Source organism: Heteronotia binoei, chromosome 13 (genome assembly GCF_032191835.1).
Source record: "Heteronotia binoei isolate CCM8104 ecotype False Entrance Well chromosome 13, APGP_CSIRO_Hbin_v1, whole genome shotgun sequence".
Lineage (NCBI taxonomy): Eukaryota > Metazoa > Chordata > Lepidosauria > Squamata > Gekkonidae > Heteronotia > Heteronotia binoei.
Genome location: NC_083235.1, coordinates 16,989,160 through 17,014,632, shown reverse-complemented (window position 1 = coordinate 17,014,632; position 25,473 = coordinate 16,989,160). Strand labels below are relative to the sequence as shown.

General features: G+C 51.2%; 1 protein-coding gene across 1 annotated transcript in view; it reads left to right on the top strand.

The window, feature by feature from the left end:
• LOC132581590 (caM kinase-like vesicle-associated protein) overlaps positions 1-25,473 on the top strand; it is a 177,256-nt gene that overhangs the window by 79,816 nt on the left and 71,967 nt on the right. The gene's annotated exons all lie outside the window — the stretch shown is intronic.

Here is a 25,473-nt window from a genome sequence, read left to right as displayed (position 1 = left end):
TCCCTCACAACAGACACCCTGTGAGGTGGTTGGGGCTGAGAGAACTCTCCCAGAAGCTGCCCTTTCAAGGTCAATTCCTACAAGAGCTATGGCTGACTCAAGGCCATTCCAGCAGCTTCAAGTGGAGGAGTGGGGAATCAAACCCGGTTCTCCCAGATAAGAGTCCGCGCAGTACACCAAACAGGAAGGAAGGAAGGAAGGAAGGAAGGAAGGAAGGAAGGAAGGAAGGAAAATAGATGGGAGAGGAGGGGAGGTGGAAAGAAAGCAACTTTAACTGTAACTGCATTCTCCAAGCTGCCAGCTGACTTGCCGGCGGGGGCTTTGAGAGCCACACAATACGTGTGAAAGAGCCATATGTGGCTCTTGAGCCTCCGTTTGGCCACTCCGGTCTAGGGCAAGCCTCATGGCTGCTGTCTGAACCACCGAAAGCAGCTGGCTGGCTGATTCTGGCTGGCTAATTCTTCATCATTTTTCTTTCTAATTAAGCCGTGATTCTTTATAATAAAGGAAAGGAAAGGAAAGGTCCCCTGTGCAAGCACCAGTCGTTTCCGACTCTGGGGTGACGTTGCTTTCACAACGTTTTCACGGCAGACTTTTTTTACAGGGTGATTTTGCCATTGTCTTCCCCAGTCTTTTACACTTTCCCCCCAGCAAGCTGGGTACTCATTTGACTGACCTCAGAAGGATGGAAGGCTGAGTCAACCTTGGGCCAGCTACCTGAATCCAGCTTCCGCCGGAATTGAACTCAGGTCGTGAGCAGAGAGTTCAGACCGCAGTACTGCTGCTTTACCACTCTGCACCACGGGACTGCTTTTATAATAAAGCCATGGCTCTAATCAGCCGGCTCTGTATCTATGGCTCCCCCTTTCCCCGGGAGCACTTCAGACTGGAGCTCGCGTCTGATCAAGCAGGCCAGCCGGTATCTCTGGGCCCAGCGGAGGTAGGCCGCAGATGACGCTCAGGCTGGATTGGACCCCGTCCCTTTAATAGAGATGAGACTCAAAAACGTGCGCCCCCCCCCCCCCCCTCGTTCTGCTGCCGTTACGGGAAGCCCTGACGAGAGCCCGCCCTCCCCCCTCGACTGGAAGCGGAACGGAGCCAAGCGAAAGCGAGGGGGGTGTCAGTGCGTCTCATTGCCGCTGGCGGTGGGCTGGTGACTCCTTAACGAAGCACTAATTAAGGCAAGCAGCTCAGCACTTCATCTCGGCACCCCGTAATTAACGCTGCAGCTCTGATTGGGTTCGCGCTCCCGACTCCCTCCAACAAGGGCACGTCAAGTCAGCGGCAGGCAAGCACCTGGGAGCACACTCCATGCCGGCGCAGCAGCAGTGCGTGGCTGGAGAGCGCTGTGCTGGGGAGTGCAGCGTGGGAAAGCAGAGGGGTTTCCGCGCAGCAGGGGTCTAGCTGAGCAGCGTTTTCTCTCTGGTTATGCTTCCGCGATGCCCACTCCGGTCTCAGGACAGCTCACAGCTTTTTCGCCTCTGGCTCACACATTTTTGCCTTAGCTCAGGAAAAAATGGCCCCAGAACAAACTTAATTTTATGCAGTAGCTCACAGCTTTAATACCAGTAGCTCCTGATGCAGAATTTTTGCTCACAAGACTCCACAGCTTAGAGCAGGGGTGTCAAACTCATGAGGGCCAGATCTTCACCTTGTCGGGCCGGGCCACGTGGGTCATAAAACGTAATGTCGGGTAGAGGAGAAATAAGCTTTATTAAGGACACAGGCAAACACAACACTCAGCCTAATCCCCCTCACTGGCTTGTGGAGCCTCAGCCGACAGAAGGAAGAGAGGCTTGGCTCAGTAGCTCTGCTGTGCAATTGAGAGAGCCTGGCAAAGTTAGGTCTCCTTCCCTCACTTCCTCCCCAAGGGAGGAGTTTTGCTCTGTAGCTCCTGTGCGATTGAGCAAGCCTGGCAAAGCAAGCTGTGATGCAGAAGGAAGCAAGAGAAGGAGAAAGACGCAGAGAACAGTGAGTTGCTCGCAGGCCTGATAGGAGCCTTCCGGAGGCCTGATTTAGCCCCCGGGCCGCATGTTTGACACCCCTGGCTTAGAGGAAGCAGCAGCTGGCACAAAATTTGGATTCTGTGTCTTGGCATTTTTGTCGTAGCAGGTTCAGAAGTTTGTCCCCCACCTTCCCAATAGAGGCCCCGAAGGGCTTAACAACATTGTTCTCCTTCTTCTCTGTTTTATCCTCACAACAACCCTGTGAGGTAGGTTAGGCAAAGAGTTGAATGAGCGGCTGGCCCAAGACCACCCGTGACCCAAGCGGGGATTCGAATCTGGGTCTCTCCGCTCCAAGTCTGACACTCCAACCACTGCCCCACACTGGCTAATAAAGTCATAGAAAGGAAGCCAGCTTTTGCCTCCTCTTTGGTGAATCTGGTCCCCCTCGCGTACATGAGCCAGTGTGGGGTAGAGGATAGAGCGGCAGACTTAGGACACTGGAAGAGCCAGGTTCAAATCCCAGTTCTCATGGAAGCTTGCTGGTTGACCTTGAGCCCATGAAAAACTCAGCCTGACCTACTTCACAGGGTTGTTGGGAGAAAACAGCAATGTTCTAAAGCCGCTCTTGAGTCCCAATCGGGGAGAAAAAAAGGATATAAACGAACAAATGCAAATGCATTCCCTGTTATTTTGCCACGGCCCCTTTCCTTTCTCAAGGAAATCTGGATTCTGCAGACCAGGGCTTTTTTGTAGGGAAAAGCCCAGCAGGAACTTATTTGCATATTAGGCCACACTCCCTACATCACTGGAAGTGATGTCACCTGTTCAATAGGTTACTTTCTCACGTTGACACACAACCCATCAGCTGGATTTCATGGATGCAGGCCTCAGATTCAGTGGGAGCTCACAGGAGCACAGCTCCTGAACCTTTCTGAGAGTTCCAACTCCTTGTCCATTGAGTAGTATGTGCAGCTGCAGAACAATCCCTGGATGAGCTCCACCACCTATTTTTCTACAAAACGACCTCTGCATGGATGTGTGTTCTCACGCAGCCCAATGAGAGACCTTGTTTTGCTTCTCCCCCCCCCCCTCAAAAAAAACCCCACGGCCACAGGGAGAGAGAGAGAGAGCCACGTGCAGTGGAGCTGACAGCAGCAGCCCCACTTTCTCCTGGAGGGGGCACTCATGGGTGGCTCCGCATCTCTCGCTCTCTTCACAAGCCTATTGGAGGCAGGAGGCAGCAGAGAGGATGGAGTGCGCGGTCTGGGAGCACATGACTGCTTAGTGTCTTCCCTGTGCCGGAGATCATTTTTTGAGCCAGTCATAAGAACATAAGAGAAGCCATGTTGGATCAGGCCAGTGGCCCATCTGGTCCAACACTTTGTGTTACACAGGGACCAAAAAAACCAAGTGCCATCAGGAGGTCCACCAGTGGGGCCAGGACACTAGAAGCGCTCCCACTGTTGCCCCTCCCAAGCACCAAGAATACGGAGCATCACTGCCCCAAACAGTTCCAACAATACGCTTTGGCTAATAGCCACTGATGGACTTCTGCTCCGTATGCTTATCCAATTCCCTCTTGAAGCTTGCTATGCTTGTAGCCGCCGCCACCTCCTGTGGCAGTGAATTCCATGTGTTAATCACCCTTTGGGTGAAGGACTTCCTTTTATCCATTCTAACCTGGACTGCTCTGCAATTTCATTGAGTGTCCACAAGTTCTTGTGTTGTGAGAAAGGGAGAAGGGCCAAGCCAGCCTGAACAGCACTGCTGTGCGTTCCTACTCAAAAAAAACCCCACCCTACTGCAGCCATAAACCCCTCCCCAAGAAGAAGGGGGGGAAATCTGGTTTGAGCTCACACATCGACCTAGAACAAGCAGCTGACAAATAGTGCAGTTGGAAAACGTTTTCCTTGAGGTGGAATTTGGGTTCTCCACTTGACGATCAGGCCTAGATTTCTCGTGGCTGCTCAGAAAACAGTGATAAAAATTGCTCCCGCAGTCTGTCTCCTCGCTCCTCTTCCCCCACTCCGTCAGCTGTCCTTTCTGACCGCTCTGGGGCAGGAACCATGCCCTATCGGAGCCTGTATTTCCAAGTATTTGACGTTTTCACAACAAGCTCACTCGGCTTTCTTTGTCTCTGTCTCTTCTCCCCCTGCAGGCTGTCGCAGTGGGCCCGGCGGGAAGCCGAGCATCAGGTAAAAGAGCGGGAGGCACGTGGGCTACCGCTCATCGACCCCAACTGCTATGATCCCAGCAAGATTGTGCTACCCCCGGAGGACGAGGCCTGAGCCTGTTTGTGTCTGTATGCGAAGAATAAACCCTTCTGGATTATCCGTCCCTTGCTGCCACCTTCTTTCTAATGGGTTGTTTGGAGGAAAAGAAACGGCAAGGCTGCCCGGGAGGGGGCGTTCATGCTACGGTCTAGGCAAGGAGTTCCCACTTGCACCTGCTGGAAAGGCCTTGGGCCAGCCATAGCTATTGTAGAGGTTGTCCTTGAAAGGGCAGCTGCTGTGAGAGCCCTCGCAGCCCCACCCACCTCACAGGGTGTCTGTTGTGGGGAGGGGAAGGGAAAGGAGCATGTAAGCCGCTCTGAGTCTCTGATTCAGGGAGAAGGGTGGGGCATAAATCTGCAGTTCTTCTTCTTCTGAAAGTGGAGCAGGGGGATTGGCATCAGCGGGGGTGGAATTCTAGCAGGAGCTCCTTTGCCTATTAGGCCACGCCCCCCCCTGGTGTAGCCAATCCTTCAAGAGTTTACAGGTGTCTTAGTACAGGGCCTACTGTAAGCTCCAGGAGGATTGGCTACATCAGGGATGTGTGGCCTGGGGTGGAATTCTAGCAGGAGCTCCTTTGCATAGTAGGCCACGCCCCCCTGATGTAGCCAATCCTCCAAGAGCTTACAAGGGCTCTTTTTTGTAAGCTCTCGGAGGATTGGCTACATCAGGGATGGGTGGCCTAATATGCGAAGGAGCTCCTGCTAGAATTCCACCCCTGAGCACCAGTGTACGCAGCCACCACCCACAGCCAAGAGAGAACCTATAGGTTGAGAAGCCGCTCCTTTTCCTCTTGCATCCATTGCACTAGAAAAGGCTTCAGTTTCTGCAGGATTCTGGTACGTACATCAGTACCGTCGAGTCACAACTGAGCTACATTGACCTCCCGCCCCCCCCAGCAAGGGTCTTCCAAGCCGAGTGAGAAGCAGAGGTAGTTTGCCATCGCCTGCCTCTGCAGAGCCTTCTTTTCTCTGTGGTCTCCCCTCCAAGTAGCTATCCTGCTTAGCGTCGAAGCTCTGAAAAGATGGGGCTGTATACCCCAGCATTCCCTTCCACCAGCCTGGAGAGGAGGCGGCTGAGAGGTGATCTGATCACCACCTTCCAGGTACTTGAAGGGCTGTGATAGAGAGGATGGTGCAGCTTTCATGTGACCCAGAAGGTAGGACCAGAACCAACGGGTTGATATTACATCAAAAGAGTTTCCAGCTCAACGTTAGGAAGAACTTCCTGACTGTTAGTGCAGTTCCTCAGTGGAACAGGCTTCCTCGGGAGGTGGTGGGCTCTCCTTCCTTGGAGGTTTTTGAACAGGGGCTAGATGGCCATCTGACAGCGATGAGGATCCTGTGAATTTAGGGGGAGGGATTTGTGAGTTTCCTGCATTGTGCAGGGGTTGGACTTAGATGTCCCTTCCAACTCTGATTCTGTTTCTAATATTCTGTGCAGTGTTCCCTCTAAGCGGATAGATCCAGGTGGGCAGTCGTGTTGGTCTGAAGCAATAGAACAAAGTTGGAGTCCAGAATCACCTTGAAGACCAACAAAGTTTTATTCCAAATGGAAGCTTTCAGAGGCATGCATGCTTCATCAGACAATGAAATGGGGTACATAGAGCTGGTGGGGCAGTGGTTAAGCAAGCAAAATAGTATCAAGTTAGAATCTGTGGCAAAATAGTACAATTAACAAATTGAAAGAACAACCAGTTTGATTTAGATATGTCACTCGGCTCACTGCACCCCATTTCATTGTCTGATGAAGAAGAAGACTACAGATTTATACCCCGCCCTCCTCTCTGAATCAGAGACTCGGAGAAGATGAAGAAGATATTGGATTTATATCCCGCCCTCCACTCCGAAGAGTCTCAGAGCGGCTCACAATCTCCTTTCCCTTCCTCCCCCACAACAGACACCCTGTGAGGTGGGTGGGGCTGGAGAGGGCTTTCACAGCAGCTGCCCTTTCAAGGACAACCTTGCCAGAGCTATGGCTGACCAAAGGCCATCCCAGCAGGTGCAAGTGGAGAAGTGAGGAATCAAACCCGGTTCTCCCAGATAAGAGTCCGCACACTTAACCACTACACCAAACTGGCTCTTACAGCTTACTGGCTCTTTGCAGTTTACAACCTCCTATATCTTCTCCCCCACAACAGACACCCTGTGAGGTGGGTGGGGCTGAGAGGGCTCTCACAGCAGCTGTCTTTTCAAGGACAATCTCTGCAATAGCTGTGGCTAACCCAAGGCCATTCCAGTAGCTGTAAGTGGAGGAGTGGGGAATCAAACCCGGTTCTCCCAGATAAGAGTCCTCATGCTTAACCACTGCACCAAACTGGCTCTCCTGCTGAAGTGTGCGTGGACAGGAAAGCTGACATTCTGAATAAAACTTTGTTGGTCTTAAAGATGCTACTGGTCTGGACTCCCACTTCCCTCTAGACTGAGTTAGTGTGAACTAACTCACAGGTTTTTTAGCCTCTGGCTCACACATTCCTGTCTTCGCTCGAGAAAACTGGCCCCAGAACAAACTAATTTATGCAGTCATGTTAATACCACTAGCTCATGAAGTAGAATTTTTGCTCACAAGACTCCACAGCTTAGAGCAGGGGTGGGGAACCTTTTTTCTGCCAAGGGCCATTTGAACATTTATGTCATTCGCAGGCCATACAAAACGATCAGTTTAAAAAACAGTGCTCCGCCAAGGGAGAGCGATTCAGACTGGCAAAATTAATGCAAATAATTGTTTTTCTGTTTGAAGTCATGTGGGGCGAGCCTAAATTGGCGCACCCCCACCCCCGGCCTGCTGCCCTAGGCAAATGCCTAGATGCAAGGCTTTTATTTTGTAGGAAAAGCCCAGCAGGAACTCATTAGCATATTAGACCACATCCCCTAATATTAGCATATTAAGGCCACACCATCTGGGATAATCAAGTGCAAATTGCACTGGTGGTAGCTGGCTGCCACCCCTCCCTCCCTCCCTTCATGCAGAAACTGCAGCTGCTCCCAGCAGACCTTTAAAGGCACCCACAGACCCCAACAGCAGTCCTTCACAATGCCCACCACTCAGGCTCCCCGAGGGCCAGACCAAGTGATCTCAAGGGCCGCAAATGGCCCTCGGGCCTGACATTCCCCACCCCTAGCTTAGAGGAAGTATCGATATTGTGCAATGCGGATACTGTAGTATTTGGCAACACCGGACAGGACTGGCCCAGATCGTGGCCTGAGCAGATGGCGCGGCTCCGGCGCTGTGTGGCGAAGCGCTATATTTAGCTCCGTGTTGCTGCCCGTCCTGCGTCCCCTTCATGGTGAAGTTGCATAAGACTCTCTAGGTCCAGAGCTTGGTCCTTACTAGAGTTCTGCCATAAAGGCATGAATGTGCCACACGTGGGGGTGGGGAGAGTGCACAAGAAACACCCCCCCCTTTTCTTTCTCTAGAACATCCGTGCGTTTGAAAGCAGCGATTGTTATACCTGCACCTCAGGGAGTCGAACGAGACAAACGATAAGCCAGAAGAATTGTTTCCAAGCAGGGTTCTCGGATCTTTCCGCAGCCTTGTGAAATCCACCAAATGAAGTTTTACCCGTCACTGATCCTTTGTACGAAGGAACAAGAGATTTCCTTCTTAAATTTCTGTCGTGCGGCTATTAGGAAGCAAAGGAGCCCTGACTTTTTTTTTGCGGGGGGGGGGAGAGAGCAGCTTTCATGAAAGGCTTCTGAGCAGACGATCTAGAAATGCCGGCCCTCGACGAATATATAAAAATGTGTCCTGAAATCCTGTCTTATATGGAGAAAGCTTCTAGTTGTGACCACAGAGGGAGGGGGCTACATTCGGGACTGTTGCCTGCCTGTGTGACTGGGCTCATTCCTGCTATGGACCACAGAGGCCATTCTGGTAGACTGTAACAGGTGGCTGAGATGTTTTTTTATAAGAACAAAATCATAATGTGAGAGAAGCCATGTTGGATCAGGACTTCGTGTCGCACAGTGCCCAAAACCCAGTGCTATCAGGAGGTCCATCAGCGGCTTTAAGAACGTAACAGAAGCCATGTTGGGTCAGGCTAATGGTCCATCCAGTCCAGCACTTTGTGTCACACAGTGGCCAAAACCCAGTGCTATCAGGAGGTTCACCAGCATGGTCAGAACTCCAGAAGCCCGCCCACTGTTGCCTCTCCCCCCCCCCCCCCGCCCACCAGCACCAAATGGGTGGAGGATGGGTCTTGATAGCTAAGCACAACCCCCAAGTATACATCAGTGTACCTGTGAGTACCAGCACGTGAAGCTGCCTCGATCAGACCACCAGAACATTGAAGTCAGTGTCATCTGCTCGGACTGGCAGTGGCTCCCCAGAGTCTTAGGCCGAGATCTTTCACACTGCCCACTTCCTAAGCAAGGGGTGGCCAAACTGTGGCTCAGGAGCCTCATACGGCTCTCTCACACATATTGTGTGGCTTTTGAAGCCCCCACTGCCCCATCAGCTGGCTTGGAGAAGGCATTTGTCTCTAACACGTTTCTCAAAGCAAACCAGCCAGCAGCTTGGAGAACACATTTAAAGTTCCTTCCTTCCTTCCTTCCTTCCTTCCTTCCTTCCTTCCTTCCTTCCTTCCTTCCTTCCTTCCTTCCTTCCTTCCTTCCTTCCTTCCTGAGAACCAGTTTGGTGTAGTGGTTAAGTGTGCAGACTCTTATCTGGGAAAACCAGGTTTGATTCCCCGCTCCTCCACTTACAGCTGCTGGAAGGGCCTTGGGTCAGCCATAGCTCTGGCAGAGGTTGTCCTTGAAAGGGCAGCTGCTGTGAGAGCCCTCTTAGCCCCACCCACCTCACAGGGTGTCTGTTGTGGGGGGAGAAGACAGAGGAAATTGTAAGCCTCTCTGAGTCTCTGATTCAGAGAGAAGGGAGGGGTATAAATCTGCAGTTCTTCTTCCTTCCTACCTACCTACCTACATCTGACATTCATGTCTTGTGGCTCTCAAACATCTGACATTTATTCAGTGTGGCTCTTCCACTAAGCAAGTTTGGCCACCCCTGTCCTAAGCCTTTCAGCTGAAGATGCCATAGATCCAACCTGAGACCTTCTGCATGCCAAGCAGATAACTCTACCACTGAGCCAAAGTTCATCTTTCATTCTGGATGATGACACACAGTGGCAGGCCACGGAGGGTTCTTGTGCGATGGTGGCCCGGAATCACTCTTCCCGCAAGTTGTATTCTTTGTATTTATCTCTAGAGGGAAGACGCGCCTCCAGGGCTGGCCCTAGACTGTCTACCACCCTAGGCAAGGCTAACCTCCGGTCCCCCCTTGCAATAACGTCACCAAGTCACACAGTGAGTGCCCAATTGGGTGCCCCCAGAAGGCTGGCGCCCTAGGCAATCACCTAGTTTGCCTAGTGGCAGGGCCAGCCCTGTGAAGCTCTTTTGTATAGGGCAGGGTATCAAACATCAAGGGCTGAATCAGGCCCCTCAGCAACTGGCTGTCATCTGCTTCCTTCTCCCTCTCTCTTGCTTCCTTCGGCATAACAGCCTGCTTTGCAAGACTTGCTCAGTTGCACAGGAGCTACAGAGCAAAGCCTACTTTCTCCATTGGCTGAGGCTCCTCCCTTGGGGAGGAAGGGAGGTGGAATAGCTTGCTTTTCCAGGCTCTCTCCATTGCACAGCAGAGCTACTGAGCCAAGCCTCTTTTCCTTCTATTGGCTGAGGCTCCTCCCACTCCTGGTCTTTTGGGGAAGGAAGGAAAGAGCCGGAGCTTCCTCTGCCTCGTTCCCTGGATCCTATGGGAGAAATACAAAGAAAGCACCTTTAAGACCAACGAGTGCTCATCTTTTAAGTATGTTTTAATTATTTGTGTGTGTGTGTGTGTTTAATTGTGTTTGCCTGTGTCTTTTATAAAGTTTATAACTCTACAAAAGGTAGTCCCCTGTGCAAGCACCAGTCGTTTTTGATTCTGGGGCGACACTGCTTTTACAACATTTTCACAGCAGACTTTACGGGGTGGTTTGCCATTGCCTTCCCCAGTCTTTTACACTTTCCCCCCAGCAAGCTGGGTCCTCATTTTACCGACCTCGGAAGGATGGAAGGCTGAGTCAACCTGAGCCGGCTACCTGAAACCAGTTTCCGCTGAGATCGAACTCAGGTCATGAGCCAAGGGTTCCGACTGCAGTACTGCAGCTTTACCACTCTGCGGCACGGGGCTGTCTGCTATCTAATCTTAAATAGGAACACACATGACCCAGCCCGACAAGGTCTCATTTTTGTCAGATCTGGCCCTCATAACAAATGAGTCTGACACCTCTGGTCTAGGGTGTTGCCTGCTTTCTCAGTCAGCAGTGCAGCCACAGCCATCCACTCCTCGCTGCCTGAGAGCTGCACGCTGGCAAAAATAATGGAGAAAACAGTGGCCTTGAGAAGCTCTGGGCTTTTGTCTGCTGCAGCTTCCACACCGTTGAAAAGAGATGTTGTGCGATAAAAGGATTCAGTTCCATGCGCCTCAGGGCTATGAAAACAGATGCCAAGGCTTCCCAGAGACTGAAGCGCACTCACACCACGACGGCTGCTGCTCTTTTCATTCCTGGATGGCGATAGGCTTGGAGCAAGGGTGGTGGCGGTTGGGTGTTCAGTTGCTGCCAGCAGTGCAGTGATCACATCCCTGCCTTTCCTCCCCAGAGATTCTTAGGAAAAGGTGGCTTGGCATAACGAGCGCTGTCACCTCGGGTCAAAAGGAATCGGCTGCTGGGCATCCTTGTCAAAAGCAGGGCCTTGATTTGAGGGAAAGGAGGGCCACGTAGCCACCACCAGGATTCCCACTAAGCTGAGTTAGTGCGAGCTACCTCACAGTTTTTTGGCCTCCCCCTCACACATTTTTGTCTTAGAAGAAGACTGCAGATTTATACCCCGCCCTTTTCTCTGAATCAGAGACTCAGAGCAGCTTACAATCTCCTATATCTTCTCCCCCCACAGCAGACACCCTGTGAGGTAGGTGGGCTGAGAGAGCTCTGACAGAAGCTGCCCTTTCAAGGACAACTGCAAGAGCTATGGCTGACCCAAGGCCATTCCAGTAGCTGCAAGTGGAGGAGTTGGGAATCAAACCTGGTTCTCCCAGATAAGAGTCCACACACTTAACCACTACTCCAAACTAGCTCAAGAAGGATGGCCCCGGAGCAAACTAATTTGTGCAGCAGCAGAAGAAGAAATCAGATTTATACCCCACCCTTCACTACCCAAATGAATCCCAGAGTGGCTTATAATCTCCTCTCCCTTCTCCTCCCCACCACAGACACCCTGTGAAGTAGGTGGGGCTGAGAGAGCTCTCCCATACTTGCTCTTGAGCAGTTCTGTGAGAACTTGTGGCTGACCCAAAACCATTCCAGCAGCTGCAAGTGGAGGAGTGGGGAATCAAACCAGGTTCTCCCAGATAAGAGTCCAAGCACATAACCACTACACCAAACTGGCTCTCTTATTCAAAGCAACCCACTGTCCATTGGGGGAGACTTGTCTTAGCAGTAGTATGTGTAAAAAGGATCTAAGGGTCTTAGTGGATCATACGCTGAACGCAAGTCAACAGTGTGATGCAGTGGCTAAAAAGGCAAATGCAATTTTGGGCTGTATCAACAGAAGTATAGTGTCCAGATCACGTGATGTGATGCTGGTATTGCTTTACTCTGCTCTGGTAAGTCTTCACCTGGAGTATTGTGTTCAGTTTTGGGCACCACATTTTAAAAAGGATATAGACAAGCTGGAATGGGTCCAGAGGAGGGCGACGAAGATGGGGAGGGGTCTGGAGACCAAGTCCTGTGAGGAAAGGTTGAAGGAGGTGAGGATGTTTAGCCTAGAGAGGAGGCAACTGAGAGGTGATATGATCACCATCTTCAAGTACTTGAAGGGCTGTCATATAGAGGATAGTGTGGAATTGTTTTCTGTGGCCCCGGAAGGTAGGACCAGAACCAATGGGTTGCAATTAAATCAAAAGAGTTTCCGGTTCAACATTAGGAAGAACTTCCTGGCCGTTAGAGCGATTCCTCAGTGGAACAGGCTTCCTCGGGAGCTGGTAGGCTCTCCTTCCTTGGAGGTTTCTAAACAGAGGCTAGATGGCCATCTGACAGCAATGAAGATCCTGTGAATTTAGGGGGAGGTGTTTGTGAGTTTCCTGCATTGTGCAGGGGGTTGGGCTAGATGACCCTGGAGGTCCCTTCCAACTCTTATGATTCTATGAAATTGCTCACTTACAACTTTCTTGCCAGTAGCCCACGAAGTAAAATTTTTGCTCACAGGACGCCACAGCTAATGGGGAGCATTGGCCACCAGTTTTCTCTTAACATGGGGACAATAGCCGTTCATTGCCCACTAAGTGGTCCCAAACCCTGACCTGTACAGCCCAGACTAGCCCAGGGTAGAGCACAGAAGGACAGACCCTGGATATCCCACAACTGGATAATAATAATAAGTTTTATTTATACCCCGCCCTCCCCGCCGGGGCAGGCTCAGGGCGGTTTACAATCTATCATGATGTAGTATCATGATATGACAATACAGGTAAAATCAATACACAATATAAATACAAATACAGATACAAATATAAATTAATGTTAAAAAGCTAAAAACTATATGGTGGTGCTACAGGATGATGGCAACAGGCTAAAGACTTGGCTGCGGGGGAGGTGTCTCCCTCTCCAAGGTGCAAACAAGGCCTTGAGCTCTTGGGAGCAACGAGCGTGAGCCCAAAAACCTTCTGTTGCCTGGCTCATGCTGCCTGCTGGATTGTTGTTGTTTTTTGCAAAACCTCCCTTCCAGCTCTCAGAGAGGCAACTGAGGGGCATCCTCTCCATTCTCCCTGAAACCTATGAGAGGCCAACGTCTCAACTTGTTGAAGAAGACCGCAGATTTATACCCCACCCTTCTCTCTAAATTAGAGTCGCAGAGCGGCTTACATTCTCCTTTCCCTTCCTCCACCCCCCTTCCCCCCCCGCCCACAACAGACATCCTGTGAGGTGGGTGAGGCTGAGAGAGTTCTCCCAGAAGCTGCTCTTTCAAGGACAACTGTTGTGAGAGCTATGGCTAACCCAAGGCCATTCCAGCAGCTGCAAGTGTAGGAGTGGGGAATCGAACCCGATTCTCCCAGATAAGAGTCTGCACACTTAACCACTACACCAAACTGGCTCTAGACCAGCTTCCCCAGGTCTCCTCCGCCAACTTCAGCACCCCTCCACCCCCAACATCTGCCTTCCCCTGCCCCCTTCTGGAGCTGGGCTCAGAGGCCCTCTGTGGTCTCATATGGCTCTGGTGAATTCTCTGCCCTGCCTAACCCCTCTTGTGTCTTTATCCACCACAGCCTTGAGCAGGGTGGCCAACCGGTGGCTGGGGAGCCACATGTGGCTCTTTCACACATATTGTGTGGCTCTTGGAGCCCCCACTGCCCATTGGCCAGCTTGGAGAAGGCATTTCTCTCTTTAAATCACTTCTGCAAGCCAGCCAGTGGCTTGGAGAATGTATTTAAAGTTACTTTCTTTCCACCTTTCTCTCCCCATCTATTTGCCTTCCTTCCTTCCTTCCTTCCTTCCTTCCTTCCTTCCTTCCTTCCTTCCTTCCTTCCTTCCTTCCTTGTCTTGTGGCTCTCAAATCTCCAGGGCTTTTTTTTTTTTAGCATGAACCCACAGGGATGCAGTTCCAGCTGGCTTGGCAGCAGGGGTGTGGCCCGATATGCAAATGAGTTCCTGCTGGGCCTTTTCCCACACAAAGCCCTGTGCTAAACAATAATGTTGTCATGGGGCGTGCCCTAATATGCAAACAAGTTCCTGCAGGGCTTTTCCTACAATAAAAGCCCTGCAAATCTCTTGACGTCCATGCCTTGCAGCTCTCAAACACCTAACGTTTATTCTGTGTGGCTCTTCTGTTAAGCAAGTTTGGCCACTACACTAGTGTTCCCTCTAAGCTGAGTTAGCATGAGCTAGCTCACAGGTTTTTAGCCTCCAGCTCACACATTTTTGTCTTCGCTCAGGAAGGCCTGACCCCAGAGCACAATAATTTATGCAGTAGCTCACAACTTTCATGCCAGGAGTTCACAACTTTCATGCCAGTAGCTCACAACTTTAATGCCAGTAGCTTGCAAAGGTAGAATTTTTGCTCACAAGACTCTGCAGCTTAGAGGGGAATTGTTGGCCACCCCTGCTTTTGAGCACAATCTGCAGACACTCTGGCGCTCCCACCCTTGCCGGCAAGCCAGAGCTTTACTGGGCATTTCCTCACTTCTGAAAGAGGTTAAAATTTCTCCTCTCCCTTCTCATGGGCACCCTCCCATATTGTTTTTTTATTTTTTAAATTCTCCTCTCTCTGGTTGCCGCAAAGATCTTTGTTTGGCTCCTTTTGTTCTCTGGCTCCCAAGAACTCCGTGGCCGGAGAGCCTGCTCCGAACTGCGCATCTCAAAGGGTTTGCAGCAGTGATGAGAAGGCATTCTCCGACTGGAGGGAGGGAAGGAGAGCACCAGAGCCTCAAAGAGCAAACTGTGACTCACTCTCAGGCATGCACACTGCCGCCCCGGCAAGCAGGTGGGGTGGCGACTGCTGGCACAGACTTCTGGGACACCCAAACTTCCACCCTGATGATTCTTCCCCTGACCTGATTCCACCGAGGCATCCTGGCTCTTTCCCGCTGCCTCATTGCGCCAAGTTTCCCCTTCGTCTCCTCCTCCTCCTCTTCCTCCTCCTCTCGCTTCTCTCCTCGTCTTCTTCTGCTGCTGCTGCTGGTGCTTCTTCTTCTGCCAGTCTGAGAAGACAATACTTGACTTTGATGGACCAAAGGTCTGATTCAGTAGAAGGCAGCTTCATATGATCCATATATGTTCATATGTTCTTCTTTCTCCTCCTCCTCTTCTTCTCCTCCTTTTCTCCTCCTTCTCCTCCTCCTCTCTCCTCCTCCTGCTTCTCCTCCTCCACCTCCTTTTTATTCTTCTTCTTTTCTCCTCCTCCTCCCGCTTCTCCTCCTCCTCATTTTTTATTCTTCTGCTGCTGCTGCTTTCTTTTCTCCTCTTCCTCCTCTTCTCCTCATCCTCCTTCTGCTTCTTTTCTTCTCCCCCTCCTACTTCTCCTCCTCTTCTCCTCTCCTCCTCCATCTTCTCCTCCTTCTGCTTCTTTTCTCCTCCTCCTCCTTTTCTTCTCCTCCTCCTCCTGCTTCTTTTTCTCCTCCCCCTCCTCCTCCTGCTTCTTTTCTCCTTCCCCCTTCTCCTTCTTCTCCTTCTCCTCCTCCTCCTTCTGCTTCTTCTTTTTTTCTCCTCCTCCTCCTTCTTGCTTCTTTTCTCCCCTCCCCTCCTCCTCCTGCTTCTTTTCTCCTCCCCCTCCTCCTCCTGCTTCTTTTCTCCTCCCCCTCCTCCTGCTTCTTTTCTCCTCCCCCTCCTCCTCCTGCTTCTTTTCTCCTCCTCCCCCCTCCTCCTCCTCCTCTCCTCCTCCTTCTGCTTATTTTCTCTTCTTCCTCCTCTTCTCCTCCTCCTGCTTTTCCTCCTTCTCCTCATCCTCCTTCTTCTTCTTTTCTCCTCCTCCTCCTCCTCTGCTTTTCTCCTCCCCCCCCTCCTCCTCCTCCTCTTCTCCTCTTCCTCCTCCTCCTTCTGCTTCTTCTGCTTCTTATTTTCTCCTCCTTCTCCTCTTCTTCTTCTTCCTCCAAGCCTTGGCTCCAATCCCCCTTTGCTTTCCGGAGCCAGGTTGTGTTGCTGCCGTGTCCCTCTCTCTCTCCTGGGAATAGCAGCTCCTAAATCGGGCACAGCTGTCCCATTCAGCAAACGGTGCTAATCTCCATTCACAGCCCTGCCAGAGTTGTGAAAATGCGTCTGTGCCAGTGCGCCTGCCGCCAAAAGCCTAGCCCGCTGGCTGCTGTTCTGTTCCCAGCCCCACCCCAGAGGTGGCCTGCAACCTGGCCACGCTTGCAGAGGTGTGAAGAAGATAAAAAAGAGGAGACAGATGGAATCTGAGAGCTTGGATTAGATGCAGGAGGGAAAGGGGAGAATTGGAGAGGTTTTTGCATTCCCTGGACTGAATGACTTGGGGGCATGTTTCTAGGGTTCCCAGATTCCCCTTTGGCATGGAGGGGGGTGGGGGGCAGAGTTGCCAGTTCCAGGTTGGGAAACTCCTGGCGATTTGGGGGCAGACAGGGACCTCAGTGGGGTACAGTGTTATAAAGAGTCCATCCTCCAGCCCAAGCCATCCAGGATTTTTTTTTGTAGCAGGAACTCCTTTGCATATTAGGCCACACCTCCCTGATGTAGCCAATCCTGGAGCTTACAGTAAGCCCCGTGCTAAGAGCCCTGTAAGCTCATGGAGGATTGGCTGCATCAGGGAAGTGCAGTTTCCTGTTACAAAGAAATCCCTGCGCGGCAGGAGAAAGAGGCTGAAAATTTGAAGTCTTTGCAGGAAGGAGGGCTGATTAAGGGCAGGCAAGGCAGAGAACTCCCTGCATGATACTGGCCTTGGGGCTTGCTAGGGTGAGCAAAGGGCATAGAGCTGGAGGAGGTGAACAGGAGCCATCCACGTGGCCTATGCGATAGACCCAGCATTCGGAGAGGAAGCTCTGGCTCAATGGTCGAGCATCCGCTTGGTCCGCAGGAGTCCCAGGTTCAATCCTCGGCATCTCCAGTTAAAAAGATCGAGGTGGCAGGTGATGTGAAAGGCGTCTGCCTGAGATCCAGGAGCGCCACCTGCCAGCCTGAGTAGGCAGTACTGACTTTGATGGAGCAAGGGCTGAGTCAGTAGACAGCAGCTTCGTGTGTTTTGAGTATTCCAGCTCTGGAGCCGCTCCTACAGACGTATGTGCAGTCAAGCTACGACTGGTCTAAGGTGACCCCAGCAAGGGGCTTTCAAGGCAAGTGGTTTGCCATGGCCTTCCTCCGCACAACCTTCCTTGGTGGTCTCCCATCCAATTATTTGACCCTGCTTAGGTTCTGTGGATGTGATTAGATTGGGCTATGCTAGGGTTGGCCAAACTGCAACTCAGGAGCCATGTGTGGGTCTTTCACACATATGGCTCTCAAAGCTCCCACCTCCCCTCAGCTGGCTTGGAGAAAGCATTTGTCTCTTTAAATCACTTCTCCAAGCCAAGCCAGCTGGACGGCCTGGAAGAATGCATTTAAACTTAGTTGCTTCCCTTTCCATCCATCCCTCCCCCATCTATTTGCCTTCCTTCCTTCCTTCCTTCCTTCCTTCCTTCCTTCCTTCCTTCCTTCCTTCCTTCCTTCCTTCCTTCCTTCCTTCCTTCCTTCCTTCCTTCCTTCCTTCCTTCCTTCCTTCCTTCTTCCCTCCCTCCCTCCCTTAAACATCTGACATTTATGTCTTGCAACTAACATCTGATGCTTATTCTATGCGGTTCTCACATTAAGCAAGTTTGGCCAACCCTGGACTATACCATGCTTCCTTTCTTCGCAGAGCTGTTCCTAGTATGTAAGAAAAGGAAGCAGCATCTTTCCCCCAGACTATGCTGTTTAGGGGTTTTTTTGTGGGGGGTGGGTTCCCCCTGTGGATGCTTTGTTTAGGAGTGTAGATTTTCACACCACACTGGGGTGGGGGAAGAAGAAGACATTGGATTTATATTCTACCTCTCAGAGCGGCTCACAATCTCCTGTACCTTCCTCCCTCACAACGGGCACCCTGCGAGATGGGTGCGGCTGAGAGAGCTCCAACAGAAGCTGCCCTTTCAAGGACATCTCTGCGAAAGGTATGGCTAACCCAAGGCCATTCAACAACTGCAAGTGGAGGAGTGAGGGATCAAACCTGTTCTCCCAGATTAGGGTCCACACACTTAACCACTACACGAAACTGGCTAATTCCCACCCATCCCCTCTTCCTGATGCTGACCCCTGATTTGCCTCTCATGTTGTCCCTGAGGGGTCCTTTCCTCCCATTTGCATTTCAGGGAGATCAACGGGTCGCACCAGGAAGAAGGAAGAGCAAGAGTGTTCTGTTTCACTGACAAAAGTGCCTTGCGTGGGGTGGAAAATATAGCCTGCATCCAACCCTATGCCTCCCCCCCCCCCAATAACCAGCAAAAAGAGCAACTAGATTTGAGTCCAGTAGCGCATTAGACCCAGGGCCGGCCCTGCCATTAGGCAAACTAGGTAATTGCCTAGGGCGTCAGCCTTCGGGGTTACTGAATTGGCACCTCCCTTGTGACTCGGTGACATTGGGAGCATCCTTGCCTTGGGTGCCAGACAGTCTAGGGCCGACCCTGATTAGACCCCGATGAGATTGGGGAGGGGGGGTATGAGCTTTCCAGAAGTCCACCTCCCTTCATCAGGTACATGTAGGAACTGAGATCCCGGAGTCCTTTTAATCCCAATCTGGTGGAAGAAGAGCTGCAAACAAGGGAGTCACGAAGCAGAGGCGGCAATGGCTAAAAAGCCCATCGGAAGCCTTATAACCTGGTTCGGTCCACCGTGTAAATGAGCCCTTCACTCCCAGCCAGTGTAGCCAGTTGATGTAGGGGGCAGCAGCACTGTTCCTCGAAGCTGTGGGAGTCTTGTGAGCAAAAATGCTACTTTGTGAGCTGCTGGCATTAAAGTGGTGAGCTACTGCATAAATTAGTGTACGCTGGGGTAATTTTTTCCTAAGCCAAGACAAACATGTGTGAGCCGGAGGCTAAAAAATTGTGAGCTGGCTCATGCTAACTCAGCTTAGAGGGAACACTGGCCCCATTGCCTTTGACTGTTAACATGATTGGCAGAAGTCAGGCAATAAATCTTCTCAGGGATTCCATGAGTGTTACTCACCGTTCTTAAGATGCTGCTAAGCCTACAGGAGGCAGGCTGGCAAAAAAAAAAAAGGAAAGCAAAGCTACCCTGTTTCCAGTGACGTGTGTTCGGTGTACACAAGATCCTTGTATTTTGTTATTTATTACCTTTATTCATTTTCAGGCTTTCTCTGCACTGGGGCCCCCAAGTGGCTTACGGTGTTCTCCTCCTCTCCTTTTTATCTTAACAACCCTGTGAGGCAGGGTAAGCGCTGAGATTGCGTGACTGGCCCAAGGTCACCCAGCGAGCTTCTGTGGTAGAATGGGGATTTGAACTTGGGTCTCCCAGATGCTAGTCCAATACTTTAATCAGCACACCACACTGGCTCTTGTTAAGTGTATGTATTGTATAGCTGGGCCCAGATTCAAAAGATGCCTCTTAGTAAGTGTTGTAGGCAAGCCAGTCTCTCTGTCTTTCTTTCTGTGTGTGTCTCTGTCTTTCTCTCTCTGTGTCTCTCTCTGTCTTTCTGTCTCTCTCTCTGTCCCTTTCTGTCTTTCTCTGTCTCTCTCTGTCTTTCTCTCTCTCTGTCCCTCTGCCTCTGTCTCTCTCTCACTGTCTCTGTCTTTCTCTGTCTCTCTCTGTCCCTCTGCCTCTGTCTCTCTCTCACTGTCTCTGTCTTTCTCTGTCTCTCTCTGTCTTTCTCTCTCTCTGTCCCTCTGCCTCTGCCTCTCTCTCACTGTCTCTGTCTTTCTCTGTCTTTCTCTCTCTCTGTCCCTCTGCCTCTGTCTCTCTCTCACTGTCTCTTTCTCTTTCTCTATCCCTCTCTGTGTCTCTCTGTGTCTTTCTCTCTTTGTCTCTCTCTCTGTGTCTCTGTCTCTCTCTCTCTCTCATGCACACCACCCCATCCATATATTAATGACTTGTATTACATGGCTCTTGTAAAGATTACAAGAAGACAATGTGTGTATAACAGGAGTGGCCAACGGTAGCTCTTCAGATGTTTTTGCCTACAACTCCCATCAGCCCCAGCCAGCATGGCCAATGGCTGGGGCTGATGGGTGTTGTAGGTAAAAAGCATCTGGAGAGCTACTGTTGGCCACCCCTGGTGTATAACATGTATTCAACACTAGAAGTATTATGTAAATGCAGTATTCATCCATTGCCTCATGAATTCCAGCAGCAGAATATAAAATGTGCCTGATCTGGGGGGGTTTGAAGAGCCATCTCTCCATCCTGGTACAGCTCCCATAAAACCAAAGCAGTGTGGTGGTCAGAGGTTCCGGGAGACCCAAGAGGAAATCCTCACTCTGCCACAAGAAGCCTGCTGCTGGGTGACCTTGGGTTAGTCATATACTCTCAGCCTACCCTACCTCGCAGGGTTGTTGCACGGAGAGAAACAGAAGAGAGCAACATCAGATGCTGAGTCCCTACTGGGGAGAAAGGTGGGATCAGAACACAAGAGAAACCATGTTGGTTCAGGCCAATGGCCCATCTAGTCCAACATTCTGTGTCACACAGTGGTCAAAACCCAGGGGCCATCAGGAGGTCCATCAGTGGCTTTAAGAACATAAGGGAAGCCATGTTGGATCAGGCCAGTGGCCCCTCCAGTCCAACACTCTGTGTCACACAGTGGCCAAAACCCAGGTGCTATCAGGAGGTCCACCAGCAGGACCAGAACTTCAGAAGCCCTCCCACTGTTGCTTCCCAGGAACACAGAGCATCATTGCCCCAGACAGAGTGTTCCATTTATACCTTGTGGCGAATAGCCACACATGCTCCATAGGTTGATCCAGTCCCCTCTTGGAGCTATGCTTGCAGCTGACACCACTTCAGTTTGGTTGTAGTGGTTAAGTGTGCGGGCCCTTATCTGGGAGAACCAGGTTTGATTCCCCACTCCTCCACTTGCAACCTGCTGGAATGGCCTTGGGTCAAGCCATAGCTCTCATAGGAATCGTTCTTGAAAGGGCAACTGCTGTGAGAGCCCTCTCAGCCCACCCATCTCACAGGGTATCTGTTGTGGGAGGAGAAGATATAGGCGATTGTAAGCCGCTCTGAGCCTCTGATTCAGAGAGAAGGGCTGGGTATAAATCCGCAGTTCTTCTTCTTCTTCCAGCAGCAGTGAATTCCACATCTTCATTATTCCTTTGGGATATAAAATAAGGTTGTGTCAGCTGGAAACAGGAAACAATGCCCTGTCCTTCTTGAGGGAAGTTAAGTGAGTGGAAATGGGCAGTTCGAGCTTTCCAGGGCATGAATTTAACCAGGTTAAACTGCTATGAAAGGGACACCCAATGGCCAGACCTGGTTGAAAAGCTGTGTGCCTGGCTTTCCACTTCTATTTATTTGGTTTGATTCTTATTCATTTCTTACTTACTTTAGATTTATATGCGCTCACATCCGCAAGCGGACTCTGGCGGCTAACAGTCATGATAAAACAATTTTAATTACAATTTTTAAAGAATTAAAAAATATATATATGAACAATTTTAAAAACTAAACGTTTGGTGCTAGAAAAGAGATTTTTGTAAGACAGGCGGTTTACGTCAAATATATCAGTTCTCCGTTTCTTTATTAATCAATTAGCGGTCTTCAGGATGATATTGTTCAGTGACAGGAAAGTGGCAGCCTCCTCCCACATTAGTTGTTGTAGGCCTGTCAAAAAAGTTCGGTTTTACAGGCCCTGCGGAATTGGGAGAGGTCCCACAGGGCTCTTGTGGCCTCTGGGAGAGCATTCCATAACATCGGTGCTGTCACTGAGAAGGCCCTTGCCCATCTAGAGGTTAGTCTGGCCTCCCTTGGCCTGGGGATGGATAACAGATTTTGAGCTCCTGAATGCAGTGCTCTCTGGGGTACATATACATAGGGGGAAAGGTGGTCCCTTAGATACTATCAGGTGCTATCACCAGATTTAGTCCAGCGCTCACCGTCTCTTCCACCCTCATTCTCAGCCAGCATTCCTCCTTTGATGTTCCTTCTCCCACCACTTCCCACTGCAGTCTACTAAAGATTCAGTCTCTCCAAACTGGCCTTCATGGCTGATTTGCAGCCTAGAGAATCCAAGAATGTTGTCTACCTCCCCCTGCTGGAGAGCCAGTTTGGTTGTAGTGGTGAAATGCGCTGACTCTTATCTGGGAGAACCGGGTTTGATTCCCCACTCCTACACTCGCAGCTGCTGGAATGGCCTTGGGTCAGCCATAGCTCTGGCAGAGCTGTCCTTGAAAGGGCAGCTTCCGTCAGAGCTCTCTCAACCCCACCTGCCTCAAAGGATATCTGTTGTGGGGAGGAGGAAGGTAAAGGAGATTGTGACTGCTCTGAAACTCTGAGATTCAGAGTATAGGATGGGATGTACTATAAATCCAATATCTTCTTCTTGAAAGCCAGTTTGGTGTAGTGGTGAAGTGCCTGAACTCTTATCTGGGAGAACAGGGTTTGATTCCCCACTCCTCCACTTGCAGCTGCTGGAATGGCCTTGGGATCAGCCAAAGCTGTCTCACAGAGCCGTCCTTGAAAGGGAAGCTTCTGGGAGAGCTCTCTCAGCCCCACCAACAGGGTATCCGTTGTGGGGAGGTAAAGGAGATTGTGAGCCGCTCTGAGACTCAGAGTGCAGGGCGGGGATATAAATCCAATATTGTCTTCTCCTGCCATTCAAGAGGGACCCAGCGGTGTATCTCACACCCGCTGAGAAGCGTGCTGTACAAATACATTTGCCGGTGACACATTCCCCTCATGTGGAGCACCTGAGCCACCTTGCGCCTGGAGACACACGACACTCCGGCAGAAAGGTCTGTGCACCCCTTAGGAAATGTGTGGCAGTTGCAAAAACAAAAAAAAACCCTTTCTCTGGGAAAGAACCTGACAGACAGGCTGAAAGGTTGGGAGTCTCATCACAACTGCAGAAGCAGAGTGTATTCTGGTCTACAAAACTCCCAGCATTGTGGTCTTTTTGCAGACCACCCAGGCTGTAAAAGGCCCAGTGGTTAGCAGAAAGAACAGTTCATTAGAGAAGATCCTCCCAAGCACCCCTGAGTGTACAGAGATTCAGTTTGGTGTAGTGGTTAAGATTAGCAGACTCTAATCTGGAGAACCAGGTTTGATTCCCCACTCCTCCACTTGCACCTGCTAGCATGGCCTTGGGTCAGCCACAGCTCTGGCAGAGGTTATCCTTGAAAGGGCAGCAGCTGTGAGAGCCCTCTCCAGCCCCACCCACCTCACAGGGTGTCTGTTGTGGGGGAGGAAGATAAAGAAGATTGTGAGCCGCTCTGAGACTCTGAGATTCGGAATGGAGGGTGGGATATAAATCCAATATCTTCCTCCTCTACATGCAGCCAGCTGGATGACTTTGCACCAGTCACAGTTCTCTCAGAGCTCTCTCAGCCCCACCTACCTTACAGGGTATCTGTTGTGGGGAGAGGAAAGGAAGGAGATGGTAAGCCACTCTGAGTGAAGGGCGGGGTATAAATCCAACTCTTCTTCTTTTGTCGTCTTCTTCCTCCTCCTCCTGCTTCTTACAGAAAAATAGAACTGGAAGAGACCTCGGCGGTCATCTGCACAACACAGGACATTCACAACTGCCTACCTCCCCAACACTTCCTCGGTGACCCCTGCTTTATGCCCAGAGGAAGGCAAAAATCCCCAGGGGCCCTGGGTCAGGGCAATGTGGCCTGAAGGAAGATTCCTTCCTGACCCCGATGAGAGCCTAGCAGTGGCTTATCCCTCTTATAATCGATAGAAAAGAGCAAACGCCACCTTAAAGAGTAACAACATTTGTGGCAGGGGATGAGGTTTTCAGAGTCACTGCAGCTCAATTTTCAGATACCTGTCTCACCAAAGCCCCTCCCTCCGGGCTACAAATGTTATGAGTCTTTACGGAGCTACTGGATTCTTGCTTTTTTCTACTGCTAAAAAAAGGTCAAGGTAGTCCCCTGTGCAAGCACCAGTCGTTTCCGACTCTGGGGTGACGTTGCTTTCACAACGTGTTCACGGCAGACTTTTTACAGGGTGGTTTGCCATTGCTTTCCCCAGTCATCTACACTTTCCCCCCAGCAAGCTGGGTACTCATTTTACCGACCTCGGAAGGATGGAAGGCTGAGTCAATTTAGAGCCGGCTACCTGACCCCAGCTTCTGCTGGGATCGAACTCAGGTCGTGAGCAGAGGGCTCCAACTTCAGTACTGCAGCTTTACCGCTCTGCGCCACGGGGCTCTACTGCTACAGACAGACCAATGCAGCCAGTGCCGGATTAAACCCTGTGGAGACCCCTAGGCAGTCAAAATCTCAGGGGCCCCCTTGCAAATTATCTCAGCGTTGGAGCACTCGCCCCGCCACCCATGTTCCCCGCTGCAGCCTGCACCTTGGTAAAAGCACCTTGGTAAAAGCAGAGAGGGGCAAACTTGGCGATGAAGCCAGCAGCAGCCACACCAGGCAAGTCGGGCAAAGAGCAGCTCAGTTGCTGGCAGCGTGTGCAGGCTGGGAGGGCTGCAAGAAAGAGGAAAACTGGGGGGGGGGGGGATGCCAGCCCAGGGCCCCTAAAGGCGTGGGACCCAAAGGCCAGTGCCTACTTGGCCTAATTGTTAATCCAGCCCTGAACGTGGTGACCCATCTCGTTCTGTCTCAGAATCAAGAATCATTTGTGTGCAGTTACACATAAGCGGCCTTGAGGATGGCCACAAGACATCTGCTCCGTCCTTCCTAACGCCATTCCTCGCCCCTGGTCCATCCATTCCAGCATCCCAGCTCCCGGCATCTCCTTCTCCTGCTGCTAAACGCCTGACCCACCTTTTTCTGCAGCCAAAATTCCTCTCCCTCGCTGTCTCCTGCCCTCCTTTCGCTTGATCCTCGCAGGGGACAGAACACAGGCCCTTTTCTCTTTCCTCCCCGGCATTAGGATTCTGTGAAAGCGTCTTGTCAGTTGTCATGCTGACATACAGCACCGCACACAAATGGCAAGAGGGAACAGAGTGTATCCATGCTGAGAGGGGGGGGGCAGTTGGTCCCCAGCAGGAGGGGGTTGGTCCCCAGGAGAGAGGTGGAGAGGGAGCTCCAAGGAGGAATGGGCCATGGGGAGGAAGATGGGAGAACAGGATGCAGGAATGGATGGACCACAGGCTGGGATGGATGGATGGATGGATGGATGGAGGGAGGGAGGGAGGGAGGGAGGGAGGGAGGGAGGAGGAGACGGAAGAAGAATTGCAGATTTATACCCCACCCTTCTCTCTGACTCAGAGCGGGTTACAATCTCCTATATCTTCTCCCTCACAACAGACACCCTATGAGGTGGGTGGGGCTGAGAGGTCTCTCACAGCAGCTGCCCTTTCAAGGACAACTCCTACAAGAGCCAGGGCCATTCCAGCAGCTGCAAGTGGAGGAGTGGGGAGTCAAACCCGGTTCTCCCAGATAAGAGTCCGCACACTTAACCACTACACCCAACTGGCTGGATTGATGGATGGATGGGTGGGTGGATTTGAACGGATGGACCACAGGCTGGGATGCTAACGATGGGTGGGGGGGTAGGGGGTGTTGGGCTGATGGAACCAATCTTCCAACCCTTAGTTAGTCTGATCTGCAGGAAAAGGACTGCTTCAGGGGTC